This window comes from Suricata suricatta, chromosome 10 (assembly GCF_006229205.1).
Source record: "Suricata suricatta isolate VVHF042 chromosome 10, meerkat_22Aug2017_6uvM2_HiC, whole genome shotgun sequence".
NCBI classification, from domain to species: domain Eukaryota; kingdom Metazoa; phylum Chordata; class Mammalia; order Carnivora; family Herpestidae; genus Suricata; species Suricata suricatta.
The window spans coordinates 13,002,859-13,025,140 of NC_043709.1; the positions used below are offsets into that span (position 1 = coordinate 13,002,859).

The window sequence follows — 22,282 nt, forward strand, 5'->3', positions numbered from 1 at the left end:
TTCCTTCACTTATATTGCCTTAATTTCTTGTTCCTCTGCCATTAAGTAGGTATTGATTTCTATTAAGATGAACATCAGGATTTATTGAGTGGAGAGGTAAATATTGACAGGCAGGGAGGTGGGGAATTCCTTCCCCACCCCTGCTGCCCCTTCCTGCTTCCTTCTTGAAGGCAGGCAGGCTCCCAGGGTGGCATCCCTGTCTGTTGCAGTAGGAAAATTGCCTACCTTGGGTCTGGGCAGGTGAGGAACGCTTTGCAAATGGACCAGGTGAAGAGGAACCCCATGCATCTCGTATTCCCATCGAGTATGCCCAGTCCTGGCACTGTGCTTGATGTGAGGTGGATGTCAATAGATATTTTTGGAAGTTAGAAAGGTGGGAGGGAGGGAGGAGTAGCTAGTAAATGCATTTGGCACCTCCTGCCTTCTCTGGGTAAAGGGGAAGGGATTCAGGACTTGTATGACTAATGTTGCCATGAGTCTGTGAGTGTTTTTACAAAGCAAACGTCTCTGTGGCAGAGAAGAATGAGGCCTAACGATGTTAAGGCTGAAAGTGAGTGGCCCTCTGCCTCTCCTGAAGTCTTAGGTTGTGGGCACGCGTGTCGCATGGGGAGGGGAGTCAGGGCCATATGCCAGTTCTTGGCAGAGGTTGGCTTAGAGGTGCTTCCAAAGTCCATTCCCTGAACTTGTCTATATTTCTTGATTTTTCCCCATTTTTGTTTTAATCTCTCTGCCTATCTGTTATACTCTACCGATCTATATTTAGCTGTTGGATAATTAGAAATATATATTTGGTCTTTGCCCTGGTTCCTGACATAGAGCTTGCAAAACCTTTGGAATTTCCTAAGAGGTGAGAAGAGCATCTGTTGTTATTATAATTAGCCCCTTTTAAACCTGCCTGAATATATGCTAATGAGGTGGTATTTGGTGGGGGCCCCAAATAGCTTTGAGATGGGGAGCTGGTGGCCTGAGCCAGGCAATGAGGAGAGGGGTGAGGAGCTGGAGATTGATTAAATCATCAGCCATTGATTGGCTGGCTCAGTCATGCCCACTTAAACCACTAAGGGGTTTAAATAGCTCCCTGGTTGGCACACAGCTCTAGGTTCTGGGAGGGTGGCCCCCTTGACAACATGGAAGCCCCACGTCTTTCCCCCCACATACCTTGTCATCTGCACCTCTTCCATTTGGCTGTTTTGAATTGTAGCCTTTATAATAAACCAGCGATAGAGTCAGGTGTTTTTCTGAGTTCTGTGAGCCAGTCTAGCAAACTGTCAAACCCGAGGAGGGAGTCTTGGAAACATGCCAGCCTTCTAGCCAGTGTGTCAGAAGGAAGGGAGGCCCATGCTTGGACTGGTATCTGAAGTAGGGCCACCAGTGGGGTCTGCGTTGACTCCGGATGGTATTAGAACTTCAGTGAGGGCAGAAAACTATATGTTTGGTGTCAAAAGTGCTGAGTAGAAACGGTTCAACTCATCTTTTGGCTTCTGTTGCTGCCATTTTGTAGTTTAAAATGTTCCTCACTGTGCTCTCTTGGGTACGTTGACTTCTCAGTGGCCTAGTTTCTTCAGCCGGAAAAGAGAGTGTCATGGGGATTAAATGAGCGGGGGCGTTAGGGGCCTGAGGACTCTTGGTTGTAGGAGACCGTCTTGTGCATCATGAGATGTTTAGCAGTTTTCCTGGCCTCTACCTGCTGGATGCCAGTAGCATCTGCCCTCCCCCACAGTTATGACATCAAAAATGTCTCCAAGCATTGCCAAATGTTTTTTGGAGGTTGAGATTACCCTAAACTGAGACCTACTGACATAAGTAAGAAGATATCATGAATTTTTAAAAGTTTACTTATTTTGAGAGCAAAAGAGAGCACAAGCAGGGGAGGGACAGAGAGAGAGGGGAAGAGAGAGAATCCCAAGCAGGCTCCACATTGCCAGCACAGAGCCAAGGCAGAGCTTGAACCCACGAACCATGAGATCATGACCAGAGCCGAAATCAAGAGTCAAACACTTATCTGACTGAGCAACCCAGGGGCCCCGGAAGACAGAATGAGGTATTCTTAACAACTTCCTCACTCTTGTTGATAATGCCATGGTGGGGGTGCCTGGGTGGCTCAGTTGGTGAAGTGTCTGGTTTCGGCTCAGGTCATGATCTCATGGTGTGTGGGTTCGAGCCCCATGTCGGGCTCTGTGCTGACAGCTCATAGCCTGGAGCCTGCTTCAGATTCTGTGTCTCCCTCTCTCTCTGACCCTTACCTGCTTGTGCTGTCTCTACCTCTCTCTCTCTCTCAAAAACAAATAAATATTGGAAAAATGTAAAAAAAAATGATAATGTAGCTGTGTGATTTATCTGGCAAATATTTATGTAGCATTTACCGAGTGCACCGCATTGCGCTGGGTTCTGAGAGACAATTGGGGAAGGTAATGAGATTATGATGGGCTTTGGGGATCCTGCACCTGAGCATGGGCTTTCGGGATTGCTTTGAACATTTTTTTTCTGACCTAAAAATAGCAGAGGGATGTCAAGTCCAACTTGAGAGTCAGCTTTGCCCACGGTCAGGCCTTCTGCCAGGCTTGGCAGCTCTCCTGGTGTTCCCAGCAAAGAGGGCAGTGGGGGAAAGGGTGACCCTGTTGGTTGGTCCTCTGCTTCCTGTGAACCCTGAACTGGGAGCTGGCCCTTGGCGATGACAGACACTGTCACATTGTTGTTGCTGTCTCCTTTGCCTTCAGAACACACCAGAATCTGGTGGACGGGTCACCGCCACCACTTCCCTGTGCTCGCCCTACACAAAGGCAGACGTCTCCTCAACATACAGCCACACTGCGAGGTGCCACCACTCAGAGCTCTCCGTCACATCGGACTGTTGACCTTCTGAGGTCTTCCCTAGCTGCTCCCCGATGTTCACCCCCGACGCCTCTGTCTCTACTCCTCCTCCTCAGCCTTTCAGCTCCTTCTCCTCTCTCCACTGCCTCCACAACTGCTCCCCTTGCTGGGCCTGCTGCTCTGGCTCCTCTGGGAATGCTCTCCCTCCCCATCCATCATAGCTCCCTCCTTCACTCCAAGCAGGTCTTTGTCCATACTTCACCTTGCAAGAGAAGCCTTCCCTCAGGCCCTTTATGAAGTGGTTCGCCTCCCCCCGCCCCCACACCTTACTTTATTGTCCTCACAATTCTGATTACCACCCAACACACCTGCTGTCCTTTGTTGTTGAGGCTGTTACCTGTGTTCTCTCACCAGGGTGTTAAAGTCTCGAGGGTGGACAATTCGTAGGTCTCTTCGGTGACCAGGAGAGTGCCTGGCATGCTCTGGGCTGGGTACCCAGTAATACTCCATGAATAAACGGATGGATGGATGGATTCCCTCTTGAGGAAGGAGACCTTTTAAGATGACTGTGTCACTACAAAGTTGCCGAGAGTGCACTACGCTAGTACTGTGACCTGGATGCTGGTCATCCGTACCCGTTTGTTTCTCTAGTACTGTGACCTGGGTGCTGGTCATCCGTGCTGTTTGAGTCTCTGGTGTCTGGTCTCCTTGATGTCTACCCTTGTCTGTCTTGAGAGGACTCTCTTCTGGTTATGAGCCCACGGGCACATACAGATGGGGTGTGAGGGGCAACCCTTGTAGATCTCTGGCTGAGAGCCCTGGGCTCCGCGTCTGACCCACCACCTTGTCCGGAAAGGGTGTCGCCTCTGTGCCCTGGGACTTATGGCTCCCTCTGCTCCTCCTGCCCACCCTCGTGCTCCTCCCGCCCCACCTCTGCTCCTCCCACCCCCTCGTGCTCTTCCTGTCCATCTAATGACACGGGTCATGATGGTTGCTCCTGTGTCTGTTGTCTTTCACACAGCCTCCTGCGCCGGTCCACTTGCCACGTGGGCCACGGAGTGAGTACAGGTGAGGTCCCCAAAGACACTGTAATGCATGGGGAGTGGGCAAAGAAAGGGGGCTCAGCGTGTGTGAGCACAGGGTCACATCCTGTGAGGATGGATGACAGAGTCCAGGAAGACGGCACTTTTGTCCGGCACAGAGACTGTCTTCCAGTGGTTTTTGTTGTTCTTCTTCCCCAGATTCTACACCCCCTTCTCCTTTTACCACGAGAAATCGTTTCAACCTCATATGCCCTTTACCCAAATCGACCTCGTATCACAGCTTTTGCTGTGTGTTGGATCCTCAGAATCCGCGACTGCCTTTCTCATTCTTGTTTCCACTTCCATACCTTACGGGACATCGCACGTCACAGGATGCCCAAGCGTGTCTGCAGAGAGGAGCTGGCTGGTGGCAGAGGAAGGAGCACGAGGGAGGTAGTCCCCAGAACTTCCCTGTACGTGACCCACACTCTACAGTTCTTGAGAGATCCAGAGATGGAGGGTCTCCCCTTCACCCTGGACCTTCGAGGTTGTGTGTCTTTCACCATGAACCCAACTCGGGGCTTTCTGTGCAGCCCACCTGGAAATGAACACCCTTCCCCTGTTACTAGAGCTTCATCAAGTTCTGCTGAACTTGAAACTTTTCTCGTTTGTCATTGCTCCTAGTGGCTGTCTTGTTTGAAACAGGCTTCCCCAGCTCGGAACTGACCTCTCCTCCCTTGCCTTCTGTCCCCCATCATTCCCTCAGTCCTTCCTAGGGATTCCAGAGGAGTCTTCCTCAAAGGCTGTACCACCCCCTGCTGGAAAGCCTTCTGTGGCTCCCTGTTGCCGGAACAAGAGTTGTGAGCTTCTTGCTTCTGCTTTCCAGGATCTGGCTCTGATTTCCCTTTCCAGCTCTCCCGAAGCGCTTTGCTGCTCCCAACCTCCCAGCACCAGCCATCAACCTCAAGTGCCACTCATGGCCCCAGCCCTTGGCGTACCCCTGCAGCAGCCATGGGAGATGGTCCTAGATATCCTCACCCCCTGTCTGTCTGCAGGCTGGTCCTCACGCAGGGGCCATCCCCTCCCTCGCAGGCTCACCCTGTCCTTTCCATAGAGGCCCCCCTCAGCTATTTCCTCTCCCGATACTATTCCCTGCTCTGTCTTGTCAGAAGTTATTTTTCCCTCCTCATTATTGTCATCATACCTCCCTCCATGACAGCAGCTATTACTGGGACTCTCGAATGCTTTTGTCTGTCCATTCAGTTCCAAGGGCAGGACTGAATGGCGAATCCCCGTGACGTCTGGCTCCGTTCCACGCACGCCAGAGGTCTCGATACATTTTCCTTTAGTCGAAGCACTTTTAACATTGTCTGTGTCCCATTTGTTGTCTTCATTATTTTCATCATTCGTGGTTGTCATTACTATCTGTATAGTGACTTAGACATAATTTCTTATCCAGGCTCTCTCTGTTGGGCTTCTGCTGCTGGGTATAAACCAGCATGCCGAAAGACAAAGATAAAAATACAAATCGTGTCCTCGCTGCACACAAGACTTTCATGTTTCCATGTAGCGCCAAAGAAGGTCACACTCAGACCAGATCAGTTAGTTCAGCATGTGAAGTCCAGAGCTTCTGTGAGAAGGTTGTTCTTACCTGTCCCTTACAGCTGATGCCATTAACCTGCACTTGACCAATAAGCTTCAAAGGGGCCCCACACAACATTTATTCTGTGGCTGCTCTGATTCTCCATCTGTCCGATTTCGATGCTGTTCTTCATTTGGGAGCCTCAGTTGGACTTCAAAGACATCCCTTGAAGACGCTTCATGGAAATGCTCATGATTGCATTTCCTCTTTGTGTCCTTTGTTGTTCTTTGTCCTAGTTCATCCGGACTTTTAAGTGAAGTGGGGAGTTACAGAGTTCTATGACTCGCCAACAAGCCCCCAAAGTTGCCAAATATTGTACTTGAAGGACACACCTGTTCAGATTCTTATACAATCTTCATAATAAACCTGACAAAACAGGTATTTTTGTCCACATTCTATGGATGACATTATTGCCATTCAGGAGGAATAGATATTTTGCTATGGTTTGGTAACTTGCCCAACGTCATCTATAGCAGGATAGCCAGCATTTCGATCTAAACCTACTGACTTCAAGTTCAGTTTTTCTCCTGCACAACACCTGACTCTGAAGCCATTTTGCTGAATCTTACTTAGTCATATGAGGGTTGTAAATGGTAAAGCCCAGTTATATTGCTGCTGAATCCCACTCCCTTCTGCTTCTGTTTCCTTGTTAAGAAGATTTGATTCACCATGAATGCTCTGGATGTCTGCTTTCCATTCAGTACCCTGTGGGCACTAAGGAGCCAGGAACTGCCCTCCCTGGGCAGGCCCTAGTGCTCTGCCTGGAGACGGTTTCTTGGAGGACCAGGCTATTCCTTCAGTGGCCCTCTGCCTTCATTGTCCTGGCTTTTATTAGCAGCCTTCTTCTGTGCAACCAGAGCATTCCAGCCAACCATGTCAGTCCCTTACTTACAGTCCCCCAGTGGCTTAGGACCATCTCAACTTCCAGTCACCAAGGGTCTGCTCAGGGTGACCTCTGTGTACCTGGGAGCCATATCTCTAGCCTGTTCTTTCTCTGTCATTCTACATTTCAGACTTACTATAACCACACATCATCTTCTCGAAGCCTCTGAGCCCTGGACCTCCAGGTGTGCACTGGTATACACCGACCTTCAGAAAAGAAAGAATAAAAAAAGTGCCGATACGCAGTATTTGCCCATTTGTGTGGCATAAATTCCCCCAATAGTAGGAGCGAGCCGGCATACCACTGGAGCCAGACAACCTTCTCTTCCCTCTTCACCTTGCTGATTCTCGTTGGGACTTCGTTCCGATGCTGCTTCTGCTAGGATGACCAGCACCCCCTGCCCCCTGCCTGGCAGAGGCTCTGTGTGCTCACGTGCCTCCTTGCTAACATTGGTTATAAATAACACATATCAGCCTGTATCATAATCGTGTGTGCTGGGAAATCTCCCTTCTGTTTTCTGCACTCTGTGGGTGGGTACCAGCTGTGTTTGGATTCATTCCTCCAAGCCAGTTCTAAGTACAAGGTCAAAGACATAGAAGATGTCCAACAAATGTTTGTTGAAGGCATGTTTTGACCTTGAAAGGACCTTTGTGGTTTGCTCAAGAAGAGTGTTTCATGTTGGTGGAAGTCCTAATCCTTCATAGTTTAGTCACAAAGCCCCACAGATTGGCTCAGGTTTAAAAAGGGGGGAGGTAGTGGTATCTGTGAGACCTACGTGTGTACCCGGAAACCTAGGAGTGGGAAATACGGCTCAGTATTACCTGAAAATTTATGAATTGAGGCTTTAACTTTCAGGGTATAGAAGGCTTTTCCTTTTAGGAAATAGGAAGCCCTGGGATTCGTCTAGTCCTCGATCTCCTCCATCTCCATCTTTTCACTTTGACTTTCTTGCTGTCTTTCTCTCATGTCCCCACCCCATACACTGTCCATCTCTGCCTCTCCTCATTCTTTGGCCGTGTTCTTCTCTTTCTCTTGTTCATTCTTTTCTGGTTTTTGTTTTGTTTTGTTTTGTTTTTTGTTTTTTTTTTTACAACCTAGTATGGTTTTTCCAGCCCCAACTCCCTGTGAACTGTCAGCTTAGGCACCAGCCATCAGTGAGAGCTTCTCTTTGTATGCCTTATTTAAAATTTCCATTAGAATAAATAGGAGTGGCTCAGCATCGCTGGTTTAAGCCCCAAGCCACCGCCATCTTGGATCAGAATCTCTGGCTGGTGTAATCAGTTCAGAGGAAGAGAGAATCAGGCTGGGACACACAGACAATGACAGCCCTGTCTAGGACATTCAGAAATAAGGTGGTTCTCTCTAAATGGTGGCATCCCCGGCTGAGTAGAAGCTAAAAATGATAGCGAATTAGAGTAGGGATGAGAGAGCCACTTCATTCTCATTAAAATAATTGTGGATTGGGATGGAGAGAGCTCAGTCATGTGGCCACATGGCAGCCAGCTCTTTGTTGGCTCATATTGTTTCCACCCAATAAGAGCCCAGGTCTATTAAAAACAATCATGGCTTCAGCTTCAGTGATTGCCTCTGGGAGTCCACTCAACACATTAATTATCCTCCATGTGAACAGATTTCTCCTAAAAAGCATCCTGTCTGTTTATTTTCTTAGCCTCATTCTGTGCCTTCCAATTTGTCCAATCCTGTTCCCTCTCATAAATTGGTCACTGTCTTAGATTTCTCCCAAGCATCTGGTTTGGCTCTGAATAGTGTTGTCTTCTAGTGAACCAGCTGTGGTTCTCATGGGCCTCAGTTAGCCAAGAGTCGTCAGAGAAGGAAAGTGGGTCTCTCCATTAGTCTACCCCTTGGATCAGTACCTCAAGGTATTGAGAATCTTGGACATTTGGTCTCTGGAGACAGTCAGTGTGCTAATAAGGAGCCATGAGCTGATGATAGATAAATAGCACACTTGGCTTGGTTGAAGGGCAGGTGTAGATAGTGCCTACAATTGTCAGCAGTGAAACAGAAAATGTTGTCCACACTGCAGAATTGTGACTGATCCTCTCTTAAATGGCTTATCTCACAAAGTATTACAGGAACCTAGAGAATAGAAAGAGAAAAGCTTTAGGGTTGGGATGGGCAGTGAAAGTGGAATGACTGTGAGAAGCATCTCTCAAGGTGGAAATTAGTGGTGAGTGGAGTGGGAAGGTCCAGCACAAGGGAGCGGGAATGAAGATGGACAGCTTGGCTCTTTCGGACAAACCTGACTTTGGAGGAAGAGATTTGAAGTGAAATTTCAGGACATGGTCAGCCAAGTGGTTCCATGTATGGTTTTAATAATCTTTATCCTTCATGCATTGTTTCTTTTTTCATTTCTTGTACCAGCGAGAGAAGTAAGTGCTGTTAGTTTCTTAGGTACAGTCCTTCAGGCTTGGAATTGTTCACAAAAGAAGGGTCTGTTAGGTCAACAGCCTTCCTAGATAACTGTTGGCTAAGAGCACTCCTGCCCCAGTGCTCTGGGATTGGGAGTGGATTTATCAGCCCCCCTGCGGCTCCTCTGTTTCTGGATTTTTCAGGGTCGTACACTGACCCCAAGGAAGTATTCTGTAGGTTGAAAGAACTGGGTCCTGAGAAGGGCTGGGGCCTTACCAGTGCTAAAAGGAAGAAAGCCTTACTCTCTGGTAGCAGTCGAGAGCAGATTTACAAAACACTGTTCCAGAAGAAGCCCTTGGGAGAAAATACTGGTGATTGACTCCTAGTCCATTGGAAGGGGACACTAACTGGGGTGTGTCCCCACAGCTCTAGAGAACTGCACCATTGGATGTCTTGATAGAATAAATGGATAAACGTTATACTGTGAGTGGTGGGTGGTTGGGTGGGTGGGTCAGGAAAGAGAAGGGAGGGAGGAAAGAAGAAACCCACCAACATGACCCTCAAACACAAACTACTTTTGGTCTACTTGGAGAGACAAAGTATAACACACACAGGTGAGAGGAGTAAGTATCTTGAGTGTCAGTTGGGAATCACTCGGGTACTAATCATAGAAAAGCCAGTGGTTTAAACAAGAGAATGTGTGTCCTACACCTTGGGGGTGCGTGGTTTTGCCATCACTTCTGTGGCTCAGTACATTGCTCCTCTGGATGGGCATCTCTGCAGGTCTCCTGATCTTCTCATATTTGCAAGATGGTTGCAGGAATTCCCCAGCATCAACAAACACTAAAAATCATCCCTTCTCCAACAGCCAGTTGGTCAACATTTACCACACACCGCTGCCTATATGTCTTATATTTGTAGTATAATATATGCCTATATGTCTTAGATTTGTAGTGTTATATTTATATATTTGTTACTATATGTTTATAAGTAATGCATAGTAGAGGCTCAACATACATTAAAAATTTTTTAATATTAAAAAATATTTTTAATGTTTATTTATTTTTGAGACAGAAAGAGAGCACAGGTGGGGAAGGGGTGGAGAGAGAGGGAGATACAGAATCCGAAACAGGCTCCAGGCTCTGAGCTGCCAGCACAGAACCTGATACGGGGCTCGAAACCTCAAACAGTGAGATCACGACCTGAGCCGAAGTTGGACAGTTAACCGACTGAGCCACCCAGGCGCCCCAAGGCTCAACGTATATTTTTGAATGAGTGCACAGCTCTCAGATAAAATACAAGACTATTAAAATTTGCACTCCAGATAAACATCTAACAATCTTGGTATAAGCATCACTTAAACATTGCGTGGACACACTCGTACTAAAACATGGTTAGTTCATCTGAAATCCACATCTAACTGGGCGTACTATATTTTTATTTCCTGCATCTGGTAACCCTAGGGACATCGGAGTAACTTTATGGAAATAACATGGGAAGGTTTGCCTCTGTTTTGCAAAGTGAGGGCTACCAGTTGTGATTCTACTTAAGCATATGGATTGAAGAGGAAAGTTGAGTGTACATTGTGCACAGAGTTGGAACAATTTATCTGGAGGGAAACATGAAATTGGAATTAGAAGTTAGTGATGGAGAATTAACTCAAAAATAAATTGTGGATGGTTTGTAACTCCTCAGAGAGATTTCTCAGTGTTGGTTTCGGAACAGTGGAAAGAAAGCCCACTGCCACCTGGGATCCACAGCACGTCAGGGTGGGTCTTTTTCCCCATGACATCTGTCTGTGCTCACATGAGAGATTTGACCCGTGTTACAGACAGTAGCAACTTTAGGCTGGCTTGTCCAGTGTCCCCACAGAGGCAGACGGAGGTGTGATTTGTGATCTTTGCCACATGCACACCGCTGAATTGGGGAGTTTGGGGGAGAGAATTTCTGAACTGGGCACGTGTTTGAAATACGATTTCCTGGGTTCTACCCCAGACCTACTGCAGCACTTGCCCGGAGGTGTGGGGGCCAGCGTTCTTAGCTTTTAAGCAGCCCTCAAAGTGACTTTGCCCGCTGAAGTCTGAGAGCCTCCGTTCTAAGCAGCGGAGGGGCTATTGAAGTTTGTTTGCTTTGCGGTTCAAAAAGGGCTGTCCTGAGCACAGCTGGTCTGGAGAAACCACTTTCTCCCGATGTTACCACAGCATTACCGGCCTGCCTTCGGAACCTTAAGACCATCCGCGTACGCAGGGTGGCCAGAGTCTGCTGTTGTACGTTCAAGGAGCGGTGGGAGGGCTCCGTGGTCCAGAAGAAGATGGCCTGTTGGTGGTGAGCTCTCTCAGGTGTGTCGATGCCAAGATGTGGGAAAAGTCCAGCGATAGGTAGACACCCCAGGGTTCTAGTCATGACCTGCCCAATAAGTGGTCCAGTTAACCTCCTACAACTGCTTTCTTTTCTCCGGACCATAGTTTCTGGTGGTGTCAAGTGAGGATTTCAGAACAGCCTTAATTCTGACTCTTTGTGGGCCAAGCCTCTCATGCAAACCATGAAGAGTGGAAGCCCAAGGATTTCCACCTGCTGAGCATGACCTGGCGTCTCCTGCTTTGCGCCTAGGCTCTTTGCTCTCTGTTTTGTTGCCTTCTTCACTTCTCTCTGTATGTGCATGCCAGTCCTTCTGAGGATAAGGGGAAACTGTAACTTGGATTCCAGAGGACAGTCTGGAGGGAGTCGGGAGCCCTTGGAGTCTATCAGGCCCAAGTTCGCATTCCAATACTGGGGTGGAGGGGGGCAGACAAGGTGATGGGGAATGAGCAGGTTCCCCTATAGGAGTCTCCCTTGCTTAGTCTACGTAAAGGGCTGCTGAGCCCAAAGTCAGAAGGGATGGGGATGAAATGAAATGAGGTTTCTCTCCCACCACCCTTGTGCATCTTTGGAGACCTGAGCTCTGTGCACTTGAAGTAGCCACCTCTATGCTTCCATAGTGTGCAGTGGCTTAGGTTGGAGTTCAGGATGTCATGGAGGCCAGAGTGAGCTTGGAATGGGTCAGAGATCTGTGTGTGGTTGGTTGGTTTTCAGAGAATTTCCCAGGGCCAGCGGCAGGTCTGTGGGAGAACAAGATGATGTCACAGTCCATTTTGCCTGGACTTTGTAGGGGTTTTTCCTCCCAATTTCTTATTTTCCCTTGTGTTGATTGGTTTAGTAAATTTACACAATCAAAGCAATTGCTTATCTCTATCTTCGGTCTATTGTATGCTGTCTTCCATCCCAGTTTGATCTTGCTCATTTAATCTCATGAAAGTAAGTATAATTCTTTTCACCATTTTAGCGATGAGGCCACTGGCAGTGAGGAAATGGGTATGTCCAAAGTTGCACGGGCCAAGAAGCCACGAACTGAACTGGTTCATTTGATTCCAGAGCCGGCACTTTAATTTGTCGGGCAAGGCTGACTTCATTTCTGACTTGTCCATCACCATGGTGCTAGGATAGTGGGAACTTTGAGCTGTTATTGTCAACTTAGTAGAAAGACAGCAGCCAGTCCCCAGCAGCCTAGACCATTGCACAAAATAATCCGGTTCATCATTACCAACGGGTGGGGTTCATTTTTACACCCTGAATATCACAGAGGAAGAAGAAACAGATACAGGAGTTGACTGTGACTTAGGAAATTTGCAACGGGAGGGGAAAAAAAAAAAGCCTAAAACAAAACCATCACCTAGATAAATTAAGGAACTCTCAGATTAATACAGCATCAACCTGGTTTGCTGGGTCCAGTCACGTGGGCTAACTGATGTGTTTAAAAATAAACCACCAACACCACCATATGAGTGAACCCCAACCTGTAGCTAATGTGCTTCCAACATCCGGGGGCGGTGCCCTGGTTTCACATACTGGAAGCTTGGCAGAGATGGGGTGACTCTCCGTGAAGGGCTGTTTGAGGATGCATTTTAACGTGGTTCCAGAAAGAAGTAGAAGTAACTCGCTCGTTTTTCTTTATCTGATTCAGGGAAGACAGGAAGCTGGAACCTTTTTAAAAACCAACTTCATCCATTTCTTTAATGATCATCTGAACAGCTAAACCTTCTGGGACGATTATATATAATCGTTTTCCAAGCCATATCCATTTTCCCTGGTCTGTAGATCTATCTATCCCTCCCCTGCTTTTTAAATAAAACTGATTAATTATAAGAAAATAGATATGAAATGAAGCTTTGAGCTTCTTAGCAAATCTTAGCCCTTAAGTGATGTAATTTTTGCTCTCTAGATGAAGAGGTTCATAAAGGGGAGATTTTGAGGACAAACAAAACAAATTAGCTACTGGGGGGTAGGCAGTTTGTGGCCGTGAATGAGTAACAGTCTTTGGCACAATGGGTACTTTAAGCTGTACCTCCTTCGCGTACAACTGGTGCACAAGGCAGATTCCCGAAGGTGGTACAGTTGGTGCCATAGGAACTGAATTTAAACTTGACTTAGGTAGAGGCTGGTGAGGAATGCAGGGGCCAAGGTAACTGGCTCTTTTCCCCCCTCTTGTTGCTTTTAATTTGTTTTTATAAAGACTGGGTATGATAGTAGCTTTTCTCGCCGGCCTCAGTAGGATGCACAATACCCATGTGTGTGTACACACATACTCTCCCTCCTCCTCTCCATCCTTCTCTCTAACTGCTGTGGCCCTAACTATTCTTGGTTTGCTCCAGTTCTCTACCTGTTCCTTTCCGTGTCTTAACTACACTTGGAGCCAAGTTGATCTCCTGGGAGTTTCCTATTGATGATGGAGTAGAGTGTGTGGCTCATCTAGTTGCCCAGTGGCTAGACCCTTCATTCTGGCATGCTCACAGCTACTGGGTCCCTGGTCTCAATAAACACCCACCTCTTGGGCTCTTCTCCTTGAGGACCTCTGGTCCCAAGACCCATCTGACCTTGCCTGCCTCAAGATGGCTTGGATGTTCAGTAAAGAACCATTTCTCCAACTGAGGCAGCATCCTTGGTGGTCCAGTGCCATTCATGTGCAGTGGTAGGCCTGGCATCGAGGTTCTTGACTTCCCTGCCAAGTTAGCATCTGCTATCTTGTTCTTCACCCAACAAGGTTGACATGTTGTTGAATAGGTTAGTGGAAGTGGTTACAGCTCTCTGGAATCAAACTACCCATTGGCAGATGGTACAGTTCCTGGATCTGTAATTTTTGCCACTATTCTTCTTAGCTCGCTCAAAACCTAGACAGTTCATATCCATGGTAATCCATTAGACCCAGAACTAGCTATTTTTTAGGGCCAAAGTCAAAATTTACAGTTTTGGTCTCCCATTTGATGCTTTCATTTACTGTCTCTTTTCTCCTTAGAATGCTTTCTTCTTTAAAATCCTAGTCTTATACTCATTACTGGTATTCCTCAAAGACTTAACACATTTTAATACAATTTGTATTGCATTGTTCTGCATTCTTGAATATTTTTTATCTCCTTGAATTCTTATGAACGCCTTGCTTCATGAGCTATTGTCTTCCGCTTCTTTGGGAACTGCCCATGGTAGTTCTTTGCATATAGGGCTACTCAAACAGACTTGGACTGAATGACAATGGCCTTTTCCAACAAGGAAACAGGGACGAGAGTCAGATGATGATCATGAAGTTTTCCTTCTTTTCTCCACCTAACAAGTGTCTGGCAAGAGAAGAAAGTACATCAAAGTAGTGTTGGGATTAATTCTAAGGGCAAAGTTTAATTGGTCCTAGGGTTTGGCATCATTTTGTACCTGGACAAAGGCCATTATTTTCTATGGCAGCTTATCACTGCATTGTTTCTGTGGGTGCTGCTGCCCTGATCTGCTGCCTGGGCAGGAGGAAGGCACACTTTATAGAAGAAAGAAATGGTTTTGGATCTGATGTAATCCTTGGCTCTCGAGCGCCTGCCCCAGTGTAGGGTTACCTCCTAGAACAGAATCATAGAACTTAATTAAAACTGAGAAGGCTCTTTTGAGGTTACCTTGACCACTCCATCCATTCATACATACATTCATGCATTCAGCAAATATTGATCAGGAGACTGCTATGTGCAAGGTTTTCCATGAGGTACCAGCAAAAGGCTCAGAGGAAGCGTGAGATCCAGTTTGGAGAGCAGGCATCCATCACGTGGGGGCTACTGAGACTTGTGATCTCACAGCTGAGTGGCTCGTAATGAAGGTTTTTAAAAATTGGTGCACCGCCACGGGAAGTGGGGAGCTCTACACAACCATGGCCTCTGGACAACCCTGAGCAGAAGAAAATGCGTCCTGACGCTAGGCAATTGCCGGCTCAACAACCACAAAAATAACAGCATTAATCTTGGAGCAGTCTTGGCATGCTCGATGTGAATGACTCCTCGGGATAAAGTTAGACCGTGGGTGCAGGTTCCACTGTCACTCTGTTTACATCGGTGACCCTCTCGTCAGTTGCTTACCCTTCCCATGTCTGTCACATTCCTTAGTGGTAATGACTGTTATGGGTTGAATTTTGTTCCTTTCAAAATGCATAGGCTTCCCTCCTACCCAGGATGTGACAGTATTTGGAGACAGGGTCTTTAAAGGTAAAAGTGAGGTGGCATGGGTGGCCCTAATCCAGTGTTTCTGGTATCCTTATAAAAAGAGATTAGGACACAGACACACACACACACAAGAAAGACCATATGAAGACAGCTACCTGTAAGCCAAGGAGAGAGGCCTGAAAAGAAATCAGCCCTGTTGACACCGTGATCCGGGAGCTTCCAGCTTCCAGAACCGTGAGAACATACCTTGCTGTTGTTTAAGCACTGCCAATCGGCAATGCTCTGTTGCGGCAGCACTGGTAACCTAATACAGTGACGGTCACTGCTTGAAGAGTTGCATTGTGGCTCAAGAAGGCACGCAGTGTCTAGCTTACATGGTGTGCCACCTGGCAGGAACCCTGGCTAGACCAAGTAAAAGGGGTTCAGGTTTGAGTCCCCATCCTGGTCTCCCCGAACGTACTCACCACCACAACCACCTTCTTGGTAGGTGGACTCAGCCCCTGGCTCCCAGTCATACTAATTTTTCAAATGGCGGCTCCACTGGGTACCACCAACCTCTCGGGTCTGTGGAGGGGAGCCCCACCGCAGCGCCAGGCTCGGTCGAAGGCGCTTTTTCCTCCTCCAGACCATGCGGTGTGGTTGGTGAGCTCTGAGCCATTCATCATGGGAAATGGCCCAAAGAGGTCCTCCGAGGGTGTTGGGGGGCTGTGTTTGGGGCTGCATTATTCTCAGCACCCAGACTTCCGTCAGCCTGCTCAGGTACATCTGCTTCTCTAAGACTGACGTTCAGTCCGTTTGATGGTCTCTGTTTGGTGATTCTGTGGACATCTCCAGAGCCAGCTACACACATTGGTTCCCTCATTTCTATCTCTGGCTTTCTCAGATGCGCTCACTCTGGTGGATTTTTATGGGGTACTAGCCCTGAGGCCCGCACAGTATTACTAAAATCCCAATAGTGACATCAGCCCCTTGGGCGTGTGGTTAGCCAGTGGGAGGCAACTCCATCTGGAAACTAAAAAGGGAAACAACAATCTTCTCCTTTCACTTCTAGAATTTTCTGTGTCTTTGCAGGTAGATAGGGCCAAGTAAGGAATTTACAAATTGAACACTTTTTTCCCAAAGCAGCTTGATTTTTTTTTTTTTTTAAGTTCCTTTGATTCCAGAGAACTGGGAGCGGAGAGTAAGGCTGGCTGGGAAGCCAGAGCCACTGGAGAAAGGAGGGGGAATGATGGATATGTGCCTGGAGTCCTGCGTGCTTGGAAAACCTTGTTTGTGGACTGAAAACGCAGCCATGAACCCCAGCATGAGGACCCCCAGAACCATTTCCAGCTGTTAACAGCTGGAGACTCCCTAAGTTACAATGAAAAGAACAACTCTGGCAAGCCGAACTTGACTTGGTGAATTTTGTTATGTGTACCTTGACTGCTTTCTGTTCTCATTTGGGCATTCTCTGTATTTCACCGATGGACACTTAGTAAAATAGTCCGGCTGTTTGTGCCAGACGACAGGTGTGGTCCTGGGAGGTCTCCCGCAAGCAGCTGGCAGGATGACTGGGAAAAAGACACCTCCTCCTCGGGTCAGGACAGTGAGGAAGGGACACCAGCATGGGCTTTTCCTTTTCTGCCTCCCATTTTTGTTTTACTAGTCATAACATCATTCCGCTGGCATTGGTCTCGTGGGTCAGTTCTGGATCTCCCAAGAAGAGAGCATTCTCACTTGATAGTGGTGGTAGTGATTTCTTTTTCAGGCTGCTTTCAACTTGCAATATTACTTAGATGTGAGCTGGCGTGGGATCTGAAAAGAGCCTATGATGGTCGGTGCCTTAGGGCAGAAAGGGGCCAGCCTGTAGGTTTCTGTCTGCGTTGGGAGGAAAAGGACTTGTGAGATGGCAGGTTAGCTGTGCAAATGATCTGGGGCCCAGGTATCTGGTCTCGATAGCCTGAATCTTTTCCTTTCTTTAAAGCTGTTCCGTCAGTCTTGACCAGAATCCACCCTTCCCCCTCCCGAGGGGAGCTGAAATTTCATCAAGTTATTTGTCTAATTTATTAGTCTTTGCAAGGCCAAGACTGTCTCACCCCCCAGGTCACTCCTGGTGGGGCTGGGACTTGAACCTATGACTTCTTTCCCATCCTGACGCTCTTGCCCTTACAGGGAGCTCCTTCTGCTTTCTAGGAACTGTCCCCTCTCTGCTCCGTCTGCTTTACAGAGGGTGTCCCCGAGAGGAGCCTTCATGTTCTCTCACAGGCTCTGATGGGAAGACTCCTCTTAGCCCTTGAGGGGTCCACTGGAGGCCTGTGCGGGATGTGGGCTGATCCTGTGGTCCTCGTTCGTATAACGGGAAGCAGCCCTCAGGAGAGAAGGATGTGCATTTGTATGCAGCTGGTCGAATGGCGTTGAAATAAATGCCACCCTCATCAAACTACGCAGCCAGCACATTGCAGGGAAGATGGACCAAAATGGAATGCTGATTTTTCTCACCACCATCTTTAGAAACCTCCTTCCTTACCACCCACCTGCTGCTGTAACGGTTAGGAGCAGTCTCGCCTTGCAACAAAAATGCTTAGGTTTTGGGCACCGCCCCGTGTTCCAATCCATTTATTGATGGATGGATTTGTAATCTGTGGAACTGTTGAGGGAAGTCACTTTCCCTGAGCGTCATTCCTTTTATCTGTAAACTGGGCATGTTAATGCCTAACTCAGGTCTTTAGATTTAATACGTGACCGTAGAGTACTTTATACAATGCATTGCCCTCACAGGGAGCGTTCAGTAGTAGGTGCCATCCTTGCCAGTAGTTTCTTTATTGAGATTGACTCACTGACCTTTGCCTCGGGTGGATGTGCTGGTTTACATTACAGAGAAGGTACCCAGTCTAGTCCCTGGTCTTGGTTATCGTAATAAGTGAAAGCTATGGTAGCAGTGTGGGATAAATCAAAGATCTGAATAATTCAGCAGATACAGCAGAACTGCGAGATTCAGGAACTTAACTTTGTTCTCCCAGCCCTGTCTCAAAATAACTCAAAATACTCAAGAGTGCATTGGGGCAGTTTGCTTTACTTGTCATGACCTCAGTTTCCTCATCAACGAAATGGGGCTAACCAAGCACACTTCCATCCAGAAAAGGGAACATGGGAGGGAGGTGCCTAGCTCAATGCTAGAATTAAGTCAGGGCTCAGTCAGTGGCTGTTGGATCTGAATTGCTGGCAGTACCGACATCACTCCTTCTGGGGAGTAAACTGCCAGTTCACCATAGGAACTATAAATTGTGCTTTTACCCTTTAACTCAGTGATGCTATTCTTAGGAATGTACTGTCCCCAAATATAGATCCTAAAAGAAAAGGGGGAGTGGGGAAGAGTGGAGCCTGTCAGAGCGGCTCATGGCAGTGCTGTTTAAAATAGCTCCAAATTGAAAACTCTGCACGTGCCCGACGCCGTCAGCCCTTTTTTGGCGTTTTAATGCCACAGAGCCCTCTACGGCCATGGGGAGTGTTGGAAGGATGGGGAATGTGCATGGCCTCCGATTGGTGGGGTGTCCAGATGGGGCAGATAGTGGGCCACTGTTTTAACTGAAGCCCAGAGAGGGGATTTTTGAAATCGGTTCCGTGGCCTGTGGGCCCCCTGCTCTGGTCCCAGCCGAGGCACTGCCTGGCCACCTCTGCAGCGCCTGGCCCATGGCCTCAGGGGTCTGATGGCAGTGCCAGAGCAAAGCCAGCTTGTTCAGATCCGGAGCTGCTGAGATGCCACCTAAGCAGTCCCTTTGGCAGCGAGTGACATTCGGCAAAGGGCACAGCTGATGGAGGCGCTGAAGAGGTACCTGTGGGCCGAGGCCTGGCGTGCACGGCGGCCGGAAATGCACATTTCAGGGCCTATCTGTGAGCAGACAGAGACGGGCAGAGGTTTCTGGGGTGCATGGGCAGACAGATTATCTCCTCTGCTGGGGTTTCTCCGGTGCCCTGAGCCTGGTGGCAGCAGTGCTTGGGGAATGGCTCTCAGTCACTGGACACTCTGCACCCCCTTCCCCTCCGCCCCTGGGCTGCCCAGAAAGTGGTGGTCATTCCTTCTCCTCCGAGGATCGAGAATCGTTTGGGGTCTCAGCAAACGAAGTGTTCACAAAGCTTTTGGCTCCCGTGAGCACTGAGTACGTGTTGGTTGTCTTTCTCCTTTCTGGAGGCAGGGAGCAGGGCTGAATTTGAACGTGGTCTTTCTTTTTACACACACGATGATCAATCCTCCAGGACTTTTTGGGGGTGAAACTCCCAGTCCCCGGTCTGTCCAGCGATCTGCACACACACATTCCAGCCAGATGACGGTTCTACCAAGACAGGGGTGCATCTTCAAAAACATGAGAAACAGCCGGGGGGGGGGTGTTGGTGCTAGACCTACATATTCCAGTACGTTATTCCTTCTTCTTCATAATGTCATTATAGGCCATGATAAAAGAAATGAGTCAATAAAATGGAGAATTAGACATGTGGTAATTCCTGAGATTTAAGATCGAAAAATGTGACGATTCAGTGCTTTAGCACGAGCAATCTTATTATATCATTCCTCTGCTTAATATCATTCAGCAGCAGCTCCGCGTTGAGGATAAAATGGAAACTCAGCCTCGTGTACAAATCCTTTCATGGTCTGGCCCATGACTGCCTCCTCCAGTTCGCTTTTTGGTCCTTTTTCTTCAACATTCCTGAGGATGTGCGTGTTCATTTCTTGTTGTTCCTGTGATGAATTAGCACAAACGTAGTGGTTTCCAATGTGGCAGACCTATCCTTTCAGATTCCTGGAGGTCGGACGTCCAGCGTCTGTCCCTCTGGGCCCAAGTCAGGGAGTCAGCAAGGCTGGGTGCTCATGGAGGTTCTGAGGGGACAATCCATTCCTTGGCTTTTCCTCAGCTTCAAGAGGTTACCCATGGTCCTTGGCTTGTGACCTGTTCCTTCCTCCGTCTGCAAAGTGTTTCGCTCTAATCTCTGCCTCCACGTCGCACTGACTTTCCCTCTGATGCCGCCAGTTCCCTCATGTCTCTTAAAGATCTTGCGATAGTGCTGGGCTTCCCCAGATAATTCAGCATCATCTCCCAATCTCAAAATCTTTGCTCATACCTGTAAGGTCTCTGTTGCCTCACAGTGTAACATTTACAAGGGCCAGGAAGTAGCACTTGGGCATCTTTGGGGGTCTGTTCAGTAGCTTAACTCTGTGCAGTACCCTGGTCTCTGTAGTGAGTGTTCTCAATAAAATTTTTTTTATGTATTTATTTTATTTTGAGAGAGAGAGAGAGAGACAGAGAGTGAGCAGGGGAGACACAGAGAGAGAGGGAGACACAGAATCTGAAGCAGCCTCCAGGCTCTGAGCTGTCAGCACAGAGCCCGATGTGGGGCTTGAACCCACGAACGTGAGATCATGACCTGAGCTGAAGTCAGATGCTTAACTGACTGAGCCACCCAGGCGCCCCTGTATTGAGTGTTCTTAGGCTTGGGACATCTCTGCCGCCTTTATGAGGCTCCTTCCTGTCCACCCTTTTAGAACTCATCCCTGAATCTCCTCTACAAGACTTATTGGTCCTTCTGCGTCTCCTGCCCTGTTGGTCTCTCCTTATCGGACACCTTGAGCCCACTGGTAGCATTGCCACACTGTATGGTAATGTGGGTTTATTTGTCTGCCTGTCCCAGCGGTCCTTGGGGACAGGGGCTGCATTGCCATCGTCTTCCTATCTCTGCCATGCGGACCAGTGTTTACACTTCGCAGGCACAGGTTGATGATGCCCAGGAGAGCGGGCGCCAGGGCAGGACCCACGCCCCCCACCATGGAGACGCTCAGAGGAGAAGCCCTTTGTCCTGATGTCCACACCGCCTTGTTGGCCTGGAACTGTTTTCTCCTGGGAACGGCAGTCCCTTGGGCTTCGGTGTGTCAAGGTCCCATGTTTTCCTGTTTCTTCAGCTGTCTAATTCCCTCTTTGTTGGGCTGCAGTAGATTAGCCTCAGTAAAAGCGAATAGACAATTTCCTATTAACATTTATATTGCTTTTCTTTTCTATTTCTTGGCGAGACTCTTAGGACCGGGATGGCTGTGGAAAATGTTCTTTCATCTAAATAATGTCCCTGTTGGGGGCTGGATGCTGGCTTTTTGCTGGGTTGTGCAGAAGAGTGGGTGGGGTGGACTCATGAGCCCAGGAAAAATTAAGGCACCCTAGCCAATCTGGAAAATCAGGGAATGTATATGGAGTGCCCCCCTCCATGTGTCTGCTCACGCGCTAGGTCTTAATACACAGAATGAGTGGCCTGCATTTATTAAGTGGTTACTGTGTGCCACGCATTGTCCCAGGTGCTTTAATTTTTATCACTTTTATCACTGAAACACAGGTCCTGCCCTCCGGGTTTTACAGAGGAAGAAACTGAGGCAGAGAGAGAGGTTGCCGCCCACATTCAGGGTCGCAGGTCTAGTAAGTGACATGGGCTCCAAGCTTTCTGCTGCCCACCTTGCTGGCAGAGAAGGCCCAGCTCAGTCCCTCTCCCCAAAATGCTCGGGGTCTGGAGGGGACCTTTGCCTGGCAGTGCCCTAAAAGGTGAGGGGGCGATCCCCAGGCAGTCTGGGGTTTTGAAGGGCAGTCCAGGCAGAGGCAGTAATGAAAACAAAAGCAGGGAAGTGTGAAAGTAATTATTTTGTTCAGGGAAGAGTGGGTAGCAAGCTATTCAGGGTGGTACAGGTTGTGTTTAACGTTGTAGGAGAGGCTGACTGGCAGAGCGGGCTGGAAGGACAGGAGGCTGGAGCCGGAGAACAGACGTCCTGCTCTGTGGCCGGGAGGAGAGCTGTAGGGTCTGTGGAGCTGCGGCCGGCGCACACATTTCCTGGGAGTTGGTTCAAGTGCAGACTGTGCTCCAGAAGCCTGGGGTGGGTCTGAGAGACCATGTTCCTGAGTCTCCCAGGTGATGCTGATGTGGTCCCTGCATCTCACTGAGCAGGGAGGGTGTGGAGGGTGATGCAGGTCTGGGGGGCTACGGGCAGGGGGGAGTGATGCAGGTCTGGGGTGTGTGTGGGGGGACACGGGTCAGAGGGTGAGCG

At 48.4% G+C, this 22,282-nt stretch overlaps 1 protein-coding gene and 1 non-coding gene across 4 annotated transcripts in view; both read left to right on the top strand.

Annotated features, from left to right (window-relative positions):
• The window catches only part of LARGE1 (LARGE xylosyl- and glucuronyltransferase 1), a 528,769-nt gene that overhangs the window by 169,095 nt on the left and 337,392 nt on the right, over nucleotides 1–22,282 (top strand). The window lies entirely within an intron of this gene.
• Nucleotides 18,868–19,005, top strand: LOC115305862. The gene has a single exon (XR_003915052.1). It is a non-coding gene; the product is annotated as a small nucleolar RNA SNORA76 (small nucleolar RNA).